Consider the following 13,529-nt stretch of genomic DNA (forward strand, 5'->3'; position numbering starts at 1 on the left):
CAATCTTGGGAGCCGTGATCATTTATCAGCAAGCGCGTCGGACAAGTTAGTTTCCTCTATTCAGCCTCTCGGCGGCCAAATTTATGGTCTTAAGATAGTTGCCTAATACTACATATTGAACATGTCAAAGAAATGAAACCAAACACCTTGTAAACGCTGTTGACTTTGCTTACATGATGGAATATCATACATCTCACAAGTTATTTTGCCAAAAAAAACAGATATTTCAAGGTTATTCAAGGACAACCAAATTTAAGGTTATTTGGGCTAGAAGTGGGTTACACATAGACTATATCGGGTCTATACTTAACCGAGACGTTGAAATGATGGTTATTGACGGCTATAACACTATCATAATAAATATATTCACACAAATTTAGTTTACACAGATAAATCCTAAAACCCAGGCAACCTATACAAATCTATATCATTAAAATACAGCTTCCTCTAATGTCATTACTAGAAGAAGATATTCATATTCACATTAATATAAACTGCTCTGCACAAAAATATAAAACAAAGAAATCAGTGATCAATGTTCAGTGTAACACCCTTCAAACATTTTGTTCTGTTGTCACACTTTGTTCTGTGCACATTAACACAGAAGCTTCACTGAAGTTGGTCTACAGGCACTTTGGATCAGATGCAGATGTCAGATGACTATTGTGCCACTTCGAGAACTTTTATCCTGCAGGACTGAAGAGGTGTAAACATCAACATCAACACACCCACAGGATCAACAACACCCAATGAACTTCAGACAGGTGTGTGTGTATGTGTCTGCACACAGATGTAGATCTCACTGATTATGAACTGTGTGGTTGTGTAGGTACAGAGGGGTCCAAACATCAGTGATCACCAGTGAAAATGCTACTTTTTTGCATTCTTTTTTTTTATCAGAATACAGAAAATAGTTAAACTTAGAATGTTGAATTCATAAATATCAATATTTGTATTGTATATTTGTATTTGCATTAGAGCTACATGAACTAACCCTGATGATCATGTTCTCCAGCAGGATCTGAGATGATCCAAAGATCTTGACTGGAAGAAGAACATCTGACCTTATCCTGTGACTTAAATGATCAATTACTTTCTGACAAATTCATTTGATCTCATTACAGCTCTGTGTTCTCATAATTTCTCATTGTTCCTTTCAGGTTTAAACGAGAAAGAAAGAATCCAATTTTTCACATTATCGATGTGGTTTCATGTTTGGATCCCACATTACACTACCGGTCAAAAGTTTGGGATCAGCAAGACTTTTAATGTTTTTTTAAAGAAGTCTCTTATGCTCATCAAGGCTGCATTTATTTGATCAAAAATACAGAACAAAAAACAGTAATCTTGCAAATTGTTATTACAATATAAAATAATGGTTTCTATTTTAATATCCTTCAAAATATAGTTTATTTTTGTGATGCAAAGCTGAATTTCCATCAGCCATTACTCCAGTATAAAGTGTCACATGATCCTTAAGAAATCATTCTAATATGCTGATTTATTATTAGAATTATCAATGTTGGCAACAGTTGTGCTGCCAAATATTTTTTTGGAATCTGCAATATTTTTTTCAGGATTCTTTGATGAATAAAAAGTTAAAAAGAACAGTATTTATTCAAAATAGAAATATTTTCTAACAATATAAATCTTTGCTATCACTTCTTAACAATTAAACACATCCTTGCTGATTAAAAGTTTTACAAAAAATTTACTGACCCCAAACTTTTGAACGGTAGTGTATATTGTTAGAAAATATTTATATTTTAAATAAATGCTCTTCTTTTTAACTTTTTATTCATCAAACAATCCTGAAAAAAAGTATCACAGGTTCCAAAAAAATATTAAGCAGCACAACAGTTTCCAGCACTGATAATAATTCAGCATATTAGAATGATTTCTAAAGGATCATGTGACACTGAAGACTGGAGAAATGATGCTGAAAATTCAGCTTTGCATCACAGGAATAAATTAGATTTTAATGTATATTAAAATAGATAAACGTTATTTTACGTCATAATATTTCACAATATTAAATTTTTTCCTGTATTTTTGATCAAATAAATGCTGCCTTGATGAGCATAAGAAACTCCTGTAAAAAAAACTTTAAAAATCATTCTGATCCCAAACTTTTGACCGGTAGTGTATATCTAATCTAGGGTTGCAAAAAAGGTGAAAAATTTCCAGTAAATTTCGGAAACTTTCCAGGATTTTTTTTTGGAATATTCCAGGGATTTTTGGAAAGTTTCCAGAAATTTACTGGAAATTTTCCACTCCTTTGCAACCCTACTCTAATCATGGCACCAGAAACGTCCAACATTTTAGTTTAATGGTGTGATCAGATGAGATTACCAACATTAAAAAGGCAAAATTGTGTTAGTGAATGGGTGAGCGCATTCAGACAGACACCGGGCAGCGTTCAATGCTCAAACAAACAACTAAACAGCAACTCTTACAGAGAACCGTTCAGGCCGCTTCATCGGCTTCTTTCTGGGCTCGTACTCGGTGTAACTGGGCGGACGATTGGACCAGCCGCCTCCCCAACCTCCTCGAGTGCCTCCGAGTCTGCTGTCCTCATCATTAGCTGAGCTCAAAGAACTGAGGCGGGGCAAAGGAGAATAATCGTCTCGTCTGGACGGGCCCCGGCAGTCGTCGGCCAGCAGATCATCCCTGGAACGCGAGCGAGGACGGTGTGCTCTGGACTGGCTCCGGGTGTCCAGGACATCTTCCTGACTGTAGCTGCGTGGGATGGCCGGACGATGATAGTGGCGGTCATTGCTGGAGTAGGCTTGCGGGTGTCCTCCTCGTGAGCCGGGCAGTACCCTGCGTCAGGTGGGACCGTTGTCCAGGCCGGAGAGCATGCTGGGAGGGCCGGCAGAGAAGGACACATGCTGCGGAATGTGTTGGGGAGGAGGAGGCATGTGCTGCAGCGGGATGGCAGGCTGTGGCTGTAACAGCGGGCTGGTGACGTCCATGCCGCGCATCTGACTCTCCAGATAGTCCAGCATTTGGTTGGTCCCATGAGCACTGCCGTTACCATGAATGCTGGGAGGAGGCATGTTACCGGGCATGGCTGCCATCTGTGGAGGAGGCAGTGGGATGGGCGTCATCGTACTTTTGCCTAATGCTGAGCCTGATGTGGGAAAACAGAGAGACTTATAAGCACGTCAAAATTAAATTTCACTGCATTAGATACAAAATATCAAACCAACTGGCATTTGTGCTTAAATGGGCTTTTGAGTATATATTTAATTATAAAACACACACACTTAAGTTACATTTTTTGTCAAAAACATTAAACTTATAACGCTACTGTATCACATGAATTTCTCCTCCAAGGCCTCCAAATTATCAACATGATCAAAACTTTGCTGATAAACCTTTCACTCACAATCTGCTACATGCCTTCTGTTGTCTGATTGATAGTTTATACTTTTTTAGCAAGCAAGATATCTTTTAGTATAATTGTACAAACTTCACTTTTTGCAAAACTTAACTGATTTTTGTAAAATAAACATAATAAATGTGATATTATTAGTAATAGTTCAAAATTAACACTTAGCTTTACTTCATTATCAAGACATTTTTTAGGAGAATCAGTATCAAATATGATCATCAGGCTTTTGAGGAACATTTGTTAATTTTTCAGTTATGCATTGCATTATATGTTTTGATCATAAAATTAAGCATTTAAATATCATCCTAGAAATACATATTATTGGCAGATATAAAGTGACAACTGATATTTATATCATTTTATTTAAAGCTGCAGTCAGTAACTTTTTTGTGTTCAAAATTTACAAAATGTATATAATAATAATAGAGTACACCATGAATCCATTTTCCAAACCGTGTTTTTGGCTTGTCCTGAATCACTACGGTACACCTATAATAAGTGTTTATATTCTGACTATTTTAGACTGGTACGGGTAGGTACCGCTGCGGAGTAGCCCAGTACCTGCGTGATTCGCCATAGACATAAACAGAGATAAGTAGTTCTGGCTACAATGTTCTTCCACAAGATGCACGCAGTTCTATTTATTAACCGCTAGAGCGCCAAAAATTTAGGGACCGCAGCTTTAAGGGCAGGTAGAGATCATACAGAAATGAGATACACAGTCTAGAATCAGAACACGGGAAAACAGGCAAGGCAAGGCAAGACTATGACTAGAAGTAGGAACTAAGGCAGAGGACTGGTTCCGTAAAGTAGCTATCTCTAGGAGAGGGATATACGCTAAATAATACTAGGCAGTTTGAGAAAGATCTGAGTGGGTGTAATATAGTGTGTGTGTGATTGGTTACAGCTGTGTGCAATCAGTGCAATGGATGATGGGAAATGTAGTCCAGAGCGACATGCAACAGTCTGTGTACACACTGAGCACGTGCTGCTTCTGCACAGCATAGGCTACGAACTGCACTGCAAACAGATCCTCCCTTAATTTCGTTCACTCTTTGCTGATATAATACAGCACTCAACTGCCATGCATGCACTATAGGGATTTAAGAATCAGTGAAGACATCGGTGATTTCGACACCGAGAGTCGATTCTAGTGCTCCGAATCTAGGGCTGTTCAGAGTAGAGGAATCAACTCTTTTGGAGTCGACTCCCCATCCCTAGTCAAAAGCCAAAAACTCTGGTTTCGCTGTCTACACGACAACACTGCAACTAGAGTTTCTGAAAATCTTCACCCTGGCAGGAGTTTTCAAAAATGTTCGGATTCAGTGACCTGGTGCTGCGTTTGCGTGTGGACGAACGGCCAAACTGCATAGAAAAAGCTGGTTTAAAAATAACTGCGTTCTTGTAGACAGGGCCTGAAACAACATCTTTTAACACAAGCACAATAACAGGTAACACTTCACACCTGTTCCTGACAATGCTCGCTCTGGAGAAAACCTCAAATCACGAACACCACCTGGTGGACAAATACAAAAACACTTTGGGCCATAACAGATGCCTAAGGTCATGTGTCTAATCAAACTTCATCACAAAGTCATCTGCCAACTGGTAGAAACTCATCAAATTAGACAGATATTACAGTTTTTTTAAATGCTTACACAGTTTTTTAAACTATGGCTCCATTTCTCAAAACTCTACACACAAAACCACAGAACACACACACAACATGAAAAAAGTCCCACATATATTGCAAAATGGTATTTTTGCATAGTAACTCTACACACAAACATAAAATAATTAGCCACATACATGCCAAACTACACACAGATGTGAAAAATGTAAAACACTACTCTTGTGTGTCTTTTGCTTGTTCAGAGTGCAATGGAGTGCACAAGAGTTGGTCATAGCACTCGCACATACATGCATATGCACATATACTCTGTATATACAGTATGTATGTACAACTGATGAATTTTACAGTTATGCAACTGAACTGAATCAATACTGAACTGAATTGAGCTGTATAGTGACACTAGTGGCTTGTTAGAGCTGCTTTACAGCAGAATTACTATTGTGAAGCTGCTGTGAAACAATCTATATTGTATAAAGCACTTTAGAAATAAAATAGACTTTCTGACTTGACTTGTATGCATATTCAGTGTATGTGTGAGTGTATACACATAGTATATACAAACCCGATTCCAAAAAAGTTGGGACACTGTACAAATTGTGAATAAAAACAGAATGCAATGATGTGGAAGTTTCACATTTCAATATTTTATTCAGAATACGGCATAGATGACATATCAAATGTTTAAACTGAGAAAATGTATCATTTTAAGGGAAAAATAAGTTGATTTTAAATTTCATGGCATCAACACATCTCAAAAAAGTTGGGACAAGGCCATGTTTACCACTGTGTGGCATCCCCTCTTCTTTTTATAACAGTCTGCAAACGTCTGGGGACTGAGGAGACAAGTTGCTCAAGTTTAAGAATAGGAATGTTGTCCCATTCTTGTCTAATACAGGCTTCTAGTTGCTCAAATGTCTTAGGTCTTCTTTGTCGCATCACACACACACACACACACACACACACACTGTAAACAGGCAGAAAAATACTTTCTTTCTCAAAACACTGAGTTTTGATTTTGATGAACAAATTATATAAGTGTTTTCACACTGGCTATTGGTCATCAGTAAATAAGTGTGGCATTTAAATGGCAGTGTTTCCCAAATGAAACAAAAGAGCTGTTAGTTTTAAATGATGTATGTAATGTAGAGAACTGTGTTTAGAGTTTTTATTTGTTTTACAATAGCAAACAGAGTTCAAAGCACGTAATGTGCATGTAGTTTTGCAGACTTGATCTAAAGATTAGGTATATGAGTGAATGGTTTCACAGATTGGGCTTCAGGTACCACTTTTAGTGTATAAGCAATTAAAAAAACTGTAATATGGACAGATTATTTGATGCCCTCATCCTCAAAAACCATCAACAAAACTACATAAAACTATATATATATATATATATATATATATATATATATATACAATATATATAAGAGGCTATTCTCCATTCACATACATACATTTCTGCTTTCACACACGTACAGTACATTCTCCTTTCACATACATGCATTTCTACTGTCACACACTTACATTCTCCATTCACATACATGCATTTCTACTCTCACACACTTACATTCTCCATTCACGTACATGCATTTCTACTGTCAAACACTTACATTCTCCATTCACATACATGCATTTCTACTCTCACACACTTACATTCTCCTTTCACGTACATGTATTTCTGCTTTCACACACATACAGTGTATTCTCCTTTCAGATATATACATCTCTACCTTTTTTTGGTATCCATTACTTCCTGTTTAAGCAGGAAGTCACTCTCAGACCAGGAAATACATGTGCAAGACTTGCTCAGCTCTTCCTCACAATTTTACATTGATGCTATTCAAAGTCATCCTGTTTTCTTTCCAACTACATATGTTAAGCTTTTAATTTTAAAATATCATTATCAGGTAGGTCTAACTCTATTCCAGTTTAGGATGCACTGATCAGGATTTTTCATGACCGATTCCAATGGTGGAATTTTTTTTTTACAATCAAATGAGCCGATTCCCATACTCGTTGCCAATTTATTTATTTTTTTATTACTTTTATTTATTTTTTTTACATTTATTAAATGTTTGTTTTGCTCTGTTATTGGCCACACTAACCTTGAACAAACAAACAAACACAAATATATGCAACATGAAGCAACTCCACAAAACAAAAACATCAGACGGGCTGAATGAATATTTTATTATTACTCTTTATTATTGTTAGTGTTTTATTACCTTAATTATATGTATGTCTGCACTATGACTGTAGGCTAATTTCTGTACTGGAAGCTCCTGACACCAAGACAAATTCCTTGTGTGTGTAAACACACTTGGCAATAAAGCTCTTTCTGATTGTGATGAAAATGCAAATTCAATCTCTGACAGCAGGTGGCGCTTATAGAACACTAGCAGCGTTCCCTGGGTTATTGCTGTACGCAGCGCTGCAATTATTAACACTCCTTTAATATGTATTTAACGAAGGTAAAAGGAAAAAGAAAATGCCACCTAAACTTTTCTGAAGACAGTCAGTTCTCCTCAGAAATATATCCATGTTAACCCCCACCCTAATTCCATAATTATGGTTTTCTTTCAGTATTTCGAGCATGGCAAACAATGAATTTGTTCTCTCTGGTACAGTATTTTCTCTGCTTGCGCGACTATTCTCTCCTCTTTGTGTCCGTCTTCAGTGCATCTGTCTTACAGATCATATATCATGATGATCTATATATATATATATGAAAGGAGAATGTATGTGTGTGTGAGTAGAAAAGTATGCATGTGAAAGGAGAATGTAAGTGTGTGAGAGTGCCAGAATGAACTGTTTTTAACCAGGTCGTTTTTGACTACTGTCAGTTTAAATGCCGGCGTTGCCAGGTATTGAAAAACAAACAAAATAATCTAAAAATAAATAAACCTGGAGAATGTGCGTGTGTGTGAGAGTATAAATGTATGCATGTGAAAGGAGATTGTAAGTGTGTGAAAGCAAAAATATGTATGTGAAAGGAGAACATAAGTGTGTGAGAGTATATACAGGGTTCCCACTCTTTCATGAACACCAGATTCAAGGACTTTTTAAAGCACCATTTATTTTTTGTAGTTCTTTTTTATAGTATAGTAATGCAAAAAAAATTCCATAGACGCTTATAATAAGTGTATCTGGCAACACAACTGAGGCTGAGCACGCGTCTTCAATCACAACTTACTCAAGGTACGAGGCCATGTAACCTTTTCACGATGATATTTATTTATTTTTAAACCCACATAGCTTGCTGAAATACTTCTGCAGCTGCCTCATCTACCTCAGCCATACTGATCAGGACCTGTGCTGGTGACCCTGATCGCGCCTGACCTGCCTTCCGTTTCCACTATAGCTACTCCTTCCGTTTCCACTATACTCTCTCTCACACATACATACATTCTTCTCTTACATACACATATTTTCTTCAGACATACATACATTCTACTGTACGTGTGTGTGAGAGTATAAATGTATGCATGTGAAAGGAGATTGTAAGTGTGTGAAAGCAAAAATATGTATGTGAAAGGAGAACATAAGTGTGTGAGAGTATATACAGGGTTCCCACTCTTTCATGAACACCAGATTCAAGGACTTTTTAAAGCACCATTTATTTTTTGTAGTTCTTTTTTATAGTATAGTAATGAGGAGACATTACTCATTAATAAATAAACTCAAATCAAAATAATTTTGTAAATTACTTTTTATTGTAAATCCCATTTGTTCATCTTTGACCTAGAGGAGGAATGCAGCTGCTCAAAAATTCAATATTTTTTGAAAATATTCCATGAACATTTTAAACCTTGTACATGTGCAAATCTGCAAAACAATATAAAGAAAATAAATAAAAAAAACAGGACTTTCTATTTGCTTTTAAACTGTAAACGCTTTTCACTAAGCTGTTTTTTTCAAATTTTTCAAGTTCTACATTTTCTCCTTACCTCCATGTTGCAGTAAGTTTTGGGAATTAATTTGTAGTCTATCTCCTATCCTGAAAAGTCTGTCTTGCAGAGACTGGCAAAAATGAGCTCTTAAAACTTACTGCTAGATTCTGGAAGATCAATTCTTCAAACAGTGGTACAAGAGCTGATCCTTCAAGAGTCACTCTCAACTTATCTGTCCATAAAGCCTATAAAAATAGTCTTCATGTCACAACACTTCAGCGTGTTATTCTTATTAAATAGAGGTCATTTTTTAGGATTTTTTACCCAAGCAAAGTCTCTGAGAACCTGTCACCTTGCAATTCTGGAGACTCAAGGTTGCAGTTCTGGAAAATGGTGGCACTGGAGACTAAAAGGTTCCTGATGGTTTCACACTTAATTCTTCACATTAATTCTTAATTCTTTTGCAGTTAACATGCGTCTTTTCTTCTCCACTTGTTTTTTTCTGACCCCGCTGACCCAGTGAGCATTTTGCTGACCAATGGTTATGCCTTAACTTTGAAATTTCTGTATTGCATTACTTTTTAATATTTCTCATTGGAATTTAATCATTTTTTACTTTTCAGTCTGAGTTAAATCTCTTTTTTGGCTCATTTCATCCGTAGAAAACCTGCCTAATAATTCTGCACACCTTAATAAGGAGTTTTTCATTTCCAGCCTTCATGGACAATTATATATCACTTCTAAATGATTAAATACAAAAATAATAGTAGTTATTAAGATTGATGTGGTTTGGAATTGGTAAAATGTGCTTGGAAAAAAATATCATCAGAATATCAATGTGCCTTATAATTATGCACGCACTGTAAGATGTGCTCCCTTTACACAGAGTGAGCGTGATCGCAAAGTGAAAGTGAACAGTGAGCGCTTATTCAAATGCGATTTCATACCCGCATATTGATAGCGGCTCCCTGATGTGCGAAAATTACGGGGTTAAAGCAAAAAAAATCTTTTGACTGAAATTTTTTCCTCGGCCAAGCCCTGTTCCACAGCCAAACCCGTCACACACCCAGTATAAGAGCAGTGTTTTTCTTCTTGTAATTAGGAGCGCTTGTCCTCCTAATTAAAAACAATTAGGAGCACCTTCTAATCAATAATAAAAAATTCTGACTCAAATGAGTCAATGAAACATTTGACTCAAAGTGATTTCAGGGGCATTTTCTTTTTACCTTTGTAAATGCATTTTATTAAATGTATGCAGTGTTTCCTAGGATTTTTTTCCAGCTGTGGTGGCAGGACTATTTCTCATGGACCACGCCCCCTCCCCACCCAAGAATCACGTGCACTCAGAATTGAATTTATTTTAACTAAAAAAGACAAGTAAATAGTAAATAATGAAATAAGAACAAATAACAATAACAATATGACAATCAATAGCACAAACAATAACAATAAATGTTTTCAGTTAGGTCTAACTATAATCTATTCAACTGTAAAATAACACTGGATAGTCTTCATTGTATAATGAAAGACAGCAGCAGGTTTATTTATGCTGCTGTCTCTTTAAAGGGGTCATATGATGCGATTTCAAGTTTTCCTTTCTCTTTGGAGTGTTACAAGCTGATTGTGCATAGATAAGATCCTTGAAGTTGCAAAGACTAAAGTCTCAAAACCAAAGAGATATTCTTTATCAAAGTTAAGACTCTGCCACGCCCCCCTAAAATGGCTCGTTCTAACATGCCCCCACATATCTACGTCACTATGTGGAAATATTTGCGTAATGCCGCCCAAATGTGCACGCAAAGTAAGAAGGCGTGGTTTCAGTAACCGCAGTTAGTGTTGAAGCAGCCATGTCAGGAAGACGCTGTGTGTTTCTAGGTGAAAGCAAAAGCACTTTATTTGACCTTCCGAAAGTAGATGCATTTAGGAATCTTTAAGAATTACTTACAACAGAACAGCAATGCATTTTATGGACGACCGTTTCGTGAACCTAGGAGAGGAGGTCATTCTGACTTTGCTATGACAATCTGGCGCTTCTGAATCAGCTACTGTTTTGTTATTAGTTTAAGTATTTGCTATTGACTGTTCAAATGCGGAGTTTTGTGCATCGTGTGTGTGTGTGTGTGTGTGTGTGTGTGCGCAACTGTGCGCGCGCGTGTGTGTGTGAGAGAGAGAGAGACACAGGGTCACATCACAGTGGAGTCAGCTGTCTTAACCGTGGCTTGTGTACTGCAAACACATACCAGCTTCATCACTGTGTCTGTCACACGACTCTGTTCCCCTTTCGGGCTTGAACTGATGGTAAAACTAATGACATTATTTACTGTCTTTACATTTATTTTGAAAGATGAAGCTCGCGATTATGGTAAGGGGCGTTACATTTCCGATGAGTGCTTGTGGTGTTCGGCCGATCACAATGCACTGGGTCAGCTGGCCAATCAGAGCAGACTGGGCTTGTCAGAAGGAGGGACTTTGTAGAAAACGAAGGGTTTGAGAGAGGCGGGGCATAGAGTACCTACAATAATGTACAGTATTTGAAAAATTTGTTTTTTGAACATTAAAGCATGTCAACATATTCTGTTACACCAAATACACAAAATACCCCTTTAAGACCTCATGCAGGATCTAATATACTGATACACATGGCTATATGCTTACTTTTCTTTTTAGGAGTGCTTGTCCTCCTAATTAAAAAAAATTTAGGAGCACCATCTGATCAATAATCAAAAATTCTGATAAAAAATTTGCCTTCCTAATATGAGGTGATATTTGACTCCTTGAAGGGATTTACAGGGTTGTTTTTTTTTAACCTTTGCAATGGTATAGTTTTCATGTGTCAAATTCAAAAATGTATGTTTATAAGCTTTTTTTAAAAAAAACAATTTTTTAAAAATATAATAAGTAGAATAAGACAAATACGTTACCAATCATATGAAATTAGCATTAATAAAAAATTAATTTGTACTAAAGAGGGTGAACAGAAGAACACAAAAGTGGCTTGTAGGTAAATTTTCAGACGTTTAATGAGGCTCAGAGGTGGCATGAGTGCAATTAAATTCATAAATTCATGTTGAGATTAATGTTTTAAATATAACATTTTGAAAACTGAAATATTAAATTATTTAAATAACTGAAATTATAGGCTACCTAAAAATGAAACTGAAACCGCCAGCAGGTGGCGGCAAGTCACTGATTTATATCACGGAATCATTCATTCAATTGATTCGTTTGAATGGCTGATTCATTCAGGAATGAAACAAGTCTTTATGAATGGGTAATCATGAATCACTGACTCACTAGATTCGTTCAAAAACGCACTTTCATTCATGCTTTTAGAGATGTGCAGCAGCTCAGCTGTTACTTTATTTGGAACTATTTCGTTGATGAAATAGAGCAAAATCAGGCAGTACTTGTTTAAGGAACTGTTGTATTAAATCAATATCACATTTGCAAACTCCTTTAATAATTATTAAAAGCTGTCTCCTTATCGCGATCTGTGGGCGCACAGAAAATGAGAGTGCGCCAGTGAGTTCTCAAGACTCAAAAGCACGTGCAAATGATACGTTCCGTCATTTGTCATCACGTTAAATACGCGGAACCTGCGGAAATTAGTAGAATTATTATTAATAGCCGCAATCCCGCACCAAAATTCAAGTCCTGCTCTGTGTTCTCTGCTAATAACCCGACTGTGAATGATGCGAGCAGCGTTATATTGTCAGTGAGAAGCTGCAGCCGTGGCGGGGATGAGTTTTGGTGTGCAGGCAGAACAACAACAATGCAACTGAAATATTAAATTATTTAAATAACTGAAATTATAGGCTACCTAAAAATGAAACTGAAACCGCCAGCAGGTGGCGGCAAGTCACTGATTTATATCACGGAATCATTCATTCAATTGATTCGTTTGAATGGCTGATTCATTCAGGAATGAAACAAGTCTTTATGAATGGGTAATCATGAATCACTGACTCACTAGATTCGTTCAAAAACGCACTTTCATTCATGCTTTTAGAGATGTGCAGCAGCTCAGCTGTTACTTTATTTGGAACTATTTCGTTGATGAAATAGAGCAAAATCAGGCAGTACTTGTTTAAGGAACTGTTGTATTAAATCAATATCACATTTGCAAACTCCTTTAATAATTATTAAAAGCTGTCTCCTTATCGCGATCTGTGGGCGCACAGAAAATGAGAGTGCGCCAGTGAGTTCTCAAGACTCAAAAGCACGTGCAAATGATACGTTCCGTCATTTGTCATCACGTTAAATACGCGGTCACTGCGGAAATTAGTAGAATTATTATTAATAGCCGCAATCCCGCACCAAAATTCAAGTCCTGCTCTGTGTTCTCTGCTAATAACCCGACTGTGAATGATGCGAGCAGCGTTATATTGTCAGTGAGAAGCTGCAGCCGTGGCGGGGATGAGTTTTGGTGTGCAGGCAGAACAACAACAATGCGTTACATGTTTCTTTTCCCCTCATTTTTTACAGTTGACGGAAATCCGTCATAGCAACGGAAAACTTGAATCCATCTAATACACAATATAAGAATGTTTGCGGGAGCGGGCGGAAATGGTCAGAAATTCAGCGGGAGCGGGCTTAAGAAAACTGTCCC

The 13,529-nt window shown here is 37.0% G+C and overlaps 1 pseudogene; it reads right to left on the bottom strand.

Moving 5' to 3' along the window:
* Positions 1–2,828: 2,828 nt before the first annotated feature.
* Positions 2,829–13,529, bottom strand: part of LOC107551090 (immunoglobulin-like domain-containing receptor 1) — a 42,420-nt pseudogene continuing 31,719 nt past the window's right edge.

This window comes from Sinocyclocheilus grahami, unplaced genomic scaffold (assembly GCF_001515645.1).
Source record: "Sinocyclocheilus grahami isolate Dianchi unplaced genomic scaffold, SAMN03320097.WGS_v1.1 scaffold414.1, whole genome shotgun sequence".
Classification (NCBI taxonomy): Eukaryota; Metazoa; Chordata; class Actinopteri; order Cypriniformes; family Cyprinidae; genus Sinocyclocheilus; species Sinocyclocheilus grahami.